This window comes from Spinacia oleracea, chromosome 4, assembly GCF_020520425.1.
Source record: "Spinacia oleracea cultivar Varoflay chromosome 4, BTI_SOV_V1, whole genome shotgun sequence".
NCBI lineage: Eukaryota > Viridiplantae > Streptophyta > Magnoliopsida > Caryophyllales > Amaranthaceae > Spinacia > Spinacia oleracea.
The window spans coordinates 183,291,854-183,300,493 of record NC_079490.1 but is presented as its reverse complement, the minus strand read 5'-3'; the positions used below and the strand labels follow the sequence as shown (position 1 = coordinate 183,300,493).

Genomic DNA, 8,640 nt, shown 5'->3' with positions numbered 1-8,640 from the left:
CGGGCTCTATCTTCTCATGTCTAATTCTATGTTGTGAGCAATAATACTTGAACTCATTCTAAGTATACTCACCCCCATTGTCAGATCGAAGACGCTTCAACTTTCTTTCGGTCGCCCTTTCTACTATGGCATGAAACTTTCTGAAAATCTCGAACATTTGGCTTTTTGTCTTCAACATATACACCCAAGTTCTTCGAGTAACATCATCAATGAAAGTGACAAAATATCTATTTCCACCAAGAGACTCCACCTCAATAGGACCACAAACATCGGAATGAACTAACTCCAATTTTTCTTGCCTTCTAGTAGACTTCCTAGAAAAGGAAGCTCTATGCTGCTTACCTGCCAAACAATGATCACAAGGGTCAAGAGAAACTGTTTTCTCAACAAGAGTAAGAGATTTACCTACTAACAGTTTGATCCTCTTGTCACTCATATTCCCTAACCTTCGATGCCACAAATTCGGAGAATTCTTTTCTTCAACTGCATTTACCTCACCAGAACATACACTCAAGTATGTCTTATACAAAGAGCAACACAACTCGCCACGAGCAACTGTCGTCGAGCCCTTAGACAATTTTCACTTACCATCATCAAAGATATGTCGGAACCCTTCTTGATCAAGGACATTTGCAGATAACAAGTTAAGATGTAAATCAGGAATATGGAGCACATTCTTCAATGTAAGCATGCACCCAACACTTGTCTTCACACGAATATCACCCAACCTAACGGTCGTTTTCGCTCCCAACTCTCAACTAATGAACCAAATAAGAATTCTTAACCCTTTCCATGTTTAATACATTTAGTATTAGGTTACCAATCTTCATTCTCATCTACTTTGGTCAATTTATGTACATTTAAGACCTGTGTGGTCGTTATCTGTCATATTTTAACTAAAATAGTCATTTTCGCTCTCAACTCTCAACTAAAGAACCAAAATAGGAATTCTTAACCTTTTACATGGTTAATAATCTTAGTATTAGGTTTCAAATTATCATTCTCATCTACTTTAGTAAATTTATACACATTTAAGGCTCGTTTGATCGATATATGTCATGTTTTGACTAAAATAGTCGTTTTCGCTCCCAACTCTCAACCAATGAACCAAAATAGAAACTCTAAACCCTTTGCATGTTTAATACACTTAGTATTAGGTTTCCAATCCTCATTCTCATCTACTTTGGTCAATTTATGCACATTTAAGGCTCGTTTGATCGTTATATGTCATATTTGACTTAATATCTGTTTTTGCTCCAACTCTCAACTAATGAACCAAAATAGGAATTCTTAACCCTTTACAAGTTTAAAATACTTAGAATTAGGTTGCCGATCCTCATTCTCATCTACTTTGTTCAATTTATGCACATTTAAGGCTCGTTTGATCGTCATATGTCATATTTTGACTAAAATAGCCGTTTTCGCTCCCAACTCTCAACTAATGAACCAAAATAGGAATTCTAAACCCTGTTCATATTAAATACACACTTAGTATTAGGTAATAAATCCTCCTTCTCATCTACTTGGTCAATTTATGCATATCTCAAGCTCGTTTGGGTCGTTATAGGTCATTTGTAGCCTAAAATAACATTTTCACTCCCAACTTTCACAAAATGAACATAAGGACTCATTTTAACCATTTACATATTTAATATTATTAGTTTAAGGTTTCTTTTATTCATAGATGACTATATATTCAAATCGAAAGCTCGTTTAAGGCGTCATAGGTCATATGTAGCTTAAAATGGCATTTTCGCCCCCAACTTTCACAAAACGAACTTAAGTAAACATTCTAAACCATTTACATGTTTAATATGATTAGTTTAAGGTTTATAAGACTCATTCCAAGCTATTTATGCACATCTAAATCTCGTTTGGGTCGTTATAGGTCATATGTAGCCTAACATGGCATTTTTGCTCCCAACTTTCGCAAAACGAACCTAAGTAAACATATTTAGACTAAAACGGCTGCTTTCGCTCCCAACTCTCAACTAATATTATATTTAACTTAATTTAATTTATTGGTTTGCATGTTGTTCTTTTAAAGGTTTTCAATACTCCAAGGGAGATGCCCTTTACCAAAGAGGAGATTCATGAAGTTCGAGACAAGTGGACTACTTACTTCACCGATTGTGAAATACCCTCGTTGTAAATAGAACAAGCTAGCTATAATTAGTTATCCGTGACTTTAAACTTACTTTGTTACTTATTGATTTAATTATATTTGAATTAATGTGGTAATATTATTGTAACTTGAAATTTATCTAATTTTTGAGAAATGTCAAGGTAATGTTTGGTGAAACAGTCTGCTATAAATTAATATGTATTGCATAGACTTAGAAATTATATTGCATAATCTTTTTTAAAGGTAAATAATCACAAAAGTAGAACTTATTTTAAATAAGCGCCACTTTTGAGGTTTACAAAGGTGGCGCTTGTAGTAATAAGTGCCACCTTTGTGAATTGGCCTAATGTGACTTGGTCATGTGATTCACTTGTAAAACGTCACCTATACCCCTATTTTAAGCGCCACCTTTGAAATTTTTTCTACTAGTGATTTGGTTCAATAATGTGTTTTATGATATATACACGCCCCGATATATTGTACGCACTCGTGATATGAGTAGATACCAGTCAGACCCAGGTGACACTACAAGAAAACGGCAAATTGGCAACCGCTAGAAGTAGTTGGTAAAAGAGCGTTTTTGGTCGCAAAAACATTTACCGACTAAAAATAGTCGGCATAGGGTTGTCGGGGATATCTTGGTCGGAGTTTGGCCAAATTCCGACTGAAAAGTAGTCGGTGACTACCTTACCGACTACAGATAGTCGGAAAATTACTGACTAACAAAGTAGTCGGAAAATTACCAACTAACAAAGTAGTCCGAAAATTACCGACTATTTTTTTAGTCGGTGATTTTCCGACTATTTTGTTAGTCGGTAAATTACTGACTAAATAAGTAGTCGGTAATTTTCCGATTAACAAAGTAGTCGGAAAAATGATTTTTTTTTTTAAAAAAAATTGAAACCAGTAACCCAGTTACCCGTTTCCATTTGAAGACTGATGAATCAATAATGAAAACTCAGAAGTTAGAACAATTTACAAAGAATGGGTGGTGGTATTTCGTGAATCAAACAAATACAAACACACTACATATCAAAATCAAATCAAATTTGATACAGGACCACAGGAGAACCATCCCCAAAAGCTAGCTCAAGGGGAGGAGAGCCCATGATCCTATATAAACCCCACATCAGCCACCCATATGACCGATGTGGGACTTAAGTCCCATACCTTACAATGGACCGTAACATACCACCCCTCTTCGCAGCCACATGCCCTCATGTGGCAGGCTTTGCGCTAGGCAAAGAGAGAAGGTTCCTAGCCCCGGACGAGCACCGGCGTCACCTCCATCGGTCACATGTGGTGCTAGGAGCGGTGGTCGGCTCTGATACCATTGATACAGGACCACAGGAGAACCATCCCCAAAAGCTAGCTCAAGGGGAGGAGAGCCCATGATCCTATATAAACCCCACATCAGCCACCCATATGATCGATGTGGGACTTAAGTCCCATACCTTACAATGGACCGTAACAAAATTCCAGGAAATTAATGATTTACAGGAAATTAATAATTTACACCCAAAATCAATGATTTACTACACACTACATACCCAGTTTCCAGGAAATTAATGATTTACACCCAAAATTAAATCAAATTTCAGATAGCATATCCTAAAATCAAATTCCAGTAATAGACTCTTGACTCTTCTGGAACACGCATACCAAATCCACACTTGTTCTTCTCAACTCTGATTACAAGTAGGTCTGCCCTGATTCATATATACTTGTAACACCCCGACAATTCTCTCTTTTCTAAAATAATCTTTTAATATAAAACGTAGAGAATTATCAAGGCATTATCGCCCGTGTAAAAACGTAACGGCTTATTCAGAATTTTGCAGCGGAAAACATAAAACTAACTTTTAGGTTCATAAATAATCTATTACATATTAGGTCCAAACCAATTAACTGAAATAAGGAAATACGAATAGTACGACAAATTTCAAATCCAAGTTAACAAATTAAATCACTCAAGTAAACAAATAGAACAACAAGCTCTCTAATCCCGATCCCAATGGTGCATCATCTTCAAACCTGTAGATGGGCAACGCTTATTGATCCTTAGAGACTGCTCACCAAAGATGGGTCATCACAGGATCAATAAGGCATAGCCATGATCAACACACACAAACAAAGCACGTAATCAGCAAAGCTGAGTACTACATACTAAAACAACAACAATCCTAGCATGATACTATCAAACCAACAACCCTAACATGATACTAATAAATATAAGTAAGGACAGACAAAACATAATAATTTGACGATTATACTTGACTAGACTAAGCTAGGCTTAATAACCATAATATTATTTTAGTTGAAATAGACAATGGACCGAGTTGACCATCCAGAAGTCTTCACTAAGGAAGACGAGGTACGGGCGCGACTCCGTAACCTCAGTGACCTGCGATATCGAGGAACGTTTAAATAAAAATAGGACACGGTGATCAATCCGGTCCCAGAAAAGGCCATGGGCTACCACCATGAACCCCAACTCCTGTTTGTCCGTCACTTCAGACGTGCACAGTCTAAAGCTATTGCTATTCAGTTTCACTTTACATGATTTACAAATTGAGATTCCGTTATGACTCAACCATTACATAAGACAGACAATTCACATTTGTTCACAACTGTTTTTATCTTGGAATTAAGTAAGTGATCATAAAAGCATCAATCAAGACTCATTCCAACTTAACCAACCTTTCCTTTAACCATGAGCAACCCTGTATATGGGCATAAAGTTTCAACTTACTAAACAAGGTCCTCCGCCCTTATAAAGTAGTGAAAAGATAGAAAGGGAACAACAACCAATTGATCCAACCCAATCATATAGAATAATCTAGTGTTCCCAACCAACATGTTTGTATCAAACATCCATACTAACATGTTACAGTTCTTATAGTGCAAAATAAGTTCAATAAGTTTGTCCAACAGTATTAAACATGCACATTCAATATAACCCAGTTCGTCCATAATATCAACATCACCAAGTTCAACAATAATATCAACATAACCAAGTTCAACAACAAGATTCAACATGGTTTCATCAATTAGCACACATTCCAAGCACACAGGTATGTACGTACCTTGCATAAACAACTAATAGGCCACTTTAACACTTTCAAAAGTCGCCTAAAGAGAATTCTCCGCCTAAAACAACCAACAAGGATTCCCAATCAATTTCTAATCATTCACAACTATAATAAAGCATTCTAAATACATCCTAAACATATTTAGAACCTTCCCCAATATCCAAACTTGAATGTTTGATTTCCTAACATCATAATTATTAAATTACTGATTGAAATTCGTTGAAAACTCTTCGCAAACATCATACTTTAAATTTTCAGCAATATAACTAATTTCAAACTACTCCCAAAACTTTGAAATCATAAAAACAATAACTTTAATAATTTATAATCATTCTACCATGATTTCAAAACTATTAAACCTTTAAAACCTTAAAATTTCATGCTTTAAATAATTAAAATTCAAATTCCAATTCAATTACATAATCTGAAAATTAATAATTTGATTATGCAAAACATATAATCTGAAATTCATAATTAAATTATAAAACTATAAAATTTAATTCAAGAAAACATAAATTAAATTAATTAAACATAATTAAAACATTAAATTAGCTTAGGGTTAGGAGTAAACCAAAAAGTGAAGGGAGGAAGAGCTGACGGCGGTTGGTGCAGCAGCACGGCGATGCCACAGTGGCAGCGCGGCGATGGGTGGTGGCGCAGCAGGGTGACCGAAGGTGGCTGGTGGTGCAAGCAGGAGGAAACGCACGCAGAGGAGAAAGAAAAGGAGGAGTGTTGATGCTTCGCGAAGGAGAAGGGAAGGGGCCAACGACCGGTGCTGGTTGGTTGGCGGCAGCGACGGGGTGCAGGTGGCTGTCGCAACAAATGAACACAAGCATTAAGGAGGAGAGAACGAAAGGGAGAAGGAAAACCGAAGGAGAAAAGGAGGAAGAAGAAGTTACCGGCGAGGAAGGTTGCACGCGACGGAGGAGGAGCGTCTGAGGTGGTTGGCCGGCGGCGTGAGGGACAACAGCAAGGAGGGCGGCGGTGGCTGAAGCAGAGAGAGAGTTTGCTTGCTTTTCACGTGAATTGGAGGAGAGGAGAGAAGAGGGTTTTTGGCTTTCTTGATTTTACGTGAAGTTGAATTATGGGTTGATAATATGGGTTTTCTTGTTTTGGGCTTTGTCAATTTGGGCTAGGATTAGAATTGAGTTTGTTTGAATCCAAAACCAGTTAATATTGTTTTCCAAATTCAATCGAACGTGTTTTCGCAATTCAAATTCTTTTCAACATAAAATTCTAAAATTATTTTTTTGATTTCATAAATCGTTGAAATATTTAGAACGTATAAAAATAAATTACGTTAAATATATATTTATTACTAAACTTCATAAATTCTATTTAATTATAAATAATATATGTTAAAATATATTTAATAAAATTTATAAATTTACGGGGGATTACAATCTACCCCTCTTAAAAGAAGTTTCGTCCCGAAACTTGACACGAAATTTCCCGCATTTTTCCCAAAAGCTTTTAACTTATTCTTACTAGAGAAGTACTTGTGCCACCGATGTGCACTCTTTTGCCAACTCAAAGCTATTTGTGTTACTCATGAACACCTTTTCTTATGCGGAGAATCTATTTGCTTTGCATTAACTTGTAAAATTTGCTAAAATAAGCAATAAAATGCATAAAAATTCCATAAAATAGGTAAAAAGCGTGAATTTCTATCGCATTCTACCCCCTTAAAGAAAACGAGTTACGCCCTCGTAACTCACCCCAGGGAATGACTTTGGATATTTCTACTTCAACGAATCATGCCCCCAAAGCTATATTTCCACTAAAATCATAGCAAGTGGGATTTCTACACTTCTTTCCACACAATGCCTCAACAGGTTCCATCTTAAAGCTCGCATAGTAACTATTGTTGCAAGAAATTCAATCACTCTAGTTGGTCTTCCCAATTACCCTTAAAGTCAATAACACAGGATCTCAACATATATTCCGTTAGTAATCTCAGTCTGTCTATCGGTTGCAGGGTGGAAAGAAATACTCATTTCAATGTCGTTCCCAAGATTCACTGGACCTTTTTGCCAAACTTTCGGACTTTTATGGTCGGTAAGGATCTTACATGTTTCCCCAGAAAAGTAATGTCTCCAAATCTTCAAAGCGGACACAATAAAGTTAGCTCTAGGTCATGGGTAGGGTAATTAGTTTCATAAGGTTTCAATTGACGCGACAACAGTTAAATCTAGAAAGCTTCCTCACATTTCTCAGTTCACTTGAATTTCGATTCCTTTTTCAACAAGTTGGTCATTGGTTTGCTTTCTTCCAAAAGTCCTTCACAGCCTCCTACAATGGTCATATAGGCTTAGAAAACTTCAAGTATCGGACACGTTCTTTGGAGTAGGTCACTCACTCACAGCTTGAATCTTAGCAGGATCTACAGAAACTCCTTTTGTTCAACTTTTCCTTTTTACCGAACCTCATTATGCTTTTCATGGGTGTATAACTTTTGGGCTTAACTCTTAGCTCTTGCACCAATTCATGTATTTCTTTTCATCTTTTCCAGACAACAAATGATTTCTAACGATCCTGGACCACTGGAATCTTCTCTTAAATTTATTTCCTTACGTAACATAGTTCTCAATCAATTTAGTCCTTCACTTTTCCGTCGGTGTAACTTATACACATATGACTTCAAGATTTGTATACTTTATTTAATAAAACTAGATTCTTTCTAAGCGTCTCCAAGTAATTCTCAAGTGTTTGTCATGCTCTTTTTCATTCCTTGAACAAATCGGGATATCATCAATAACATAATAACGAACTTAATTCGGAATTCGTGGAAAATCTTATCCATCAAATCCATAATTATGGCAGGTGCATTGGTTAACCCAAAAGACATTACTCTAAACCCATAATGACAATAACGAGTCCTAATGAGGTCTTATAGGCCCTTATCAGCTATCCTCAATTGGTGATACTTCAAACACAATCAGTCTTCAAGAACACACTCGCCCAATTCGATTGACCCAATATGTCATCTATCCTAGGCAAAGGATACTTGTTCTTGATGGTGTTTAGCTCCCTAAAATCGATGCATAATTCCATACTCTTATCTTTTCCTTAACAAACACACAGGAGCTCCCCACGGTGAAGCACTAGGCCTAATACACCCCTTAACGAAACAACTCTTGCAACTGTGTCATAATTAGCTCATTTCAGGAGGTGTTATTCTATATGGTGCTCTAGATATATGCGTCATTCTAGGAACTAAGTCTATATGGGACTCAACGGCTCTTAGCAAGTGGCATACCTGCAATCTCACTAGGAAACACATCCATGAATTCATTCACAATTGGAACATCCTCGATCTTCATTCCGACTTCTTAACTCACATCTAGCTCACACAACCGAAAAAGATAGTTCACAAGGCAAGTTCTTAAACAATTTGGTACACCTTATGGTTACAGCAGTAGG

At 36.6% G+C, this 8,640-nt stretch overlaps 1 long non-coding RNA gene across 1 annotated transcript; it reads right to left on the bottom strand.

Moving 5' to 3' along the window:
• Window positions 1–3,931: 3,931 nt before the first annotated feature.
• Window positions 3,932–6,528, bottom strand: LOC130472405 (uncharacterized). The gene is made up of 4 exons (XR_008932569.1): window positions 6,117–6,528; window positions 5,789–6,027; window positions 5,212–5,275; window positions 3,932–4,193 (listed from the first exon to the last, which is right to left on the bottom strand). It is a non-coding gene; the product is annotated as an uncharacterized lncRNA (long non-coding RNA).
• Window positions 6,529–8,640: the final 2,112 nt, after the last annotated feature.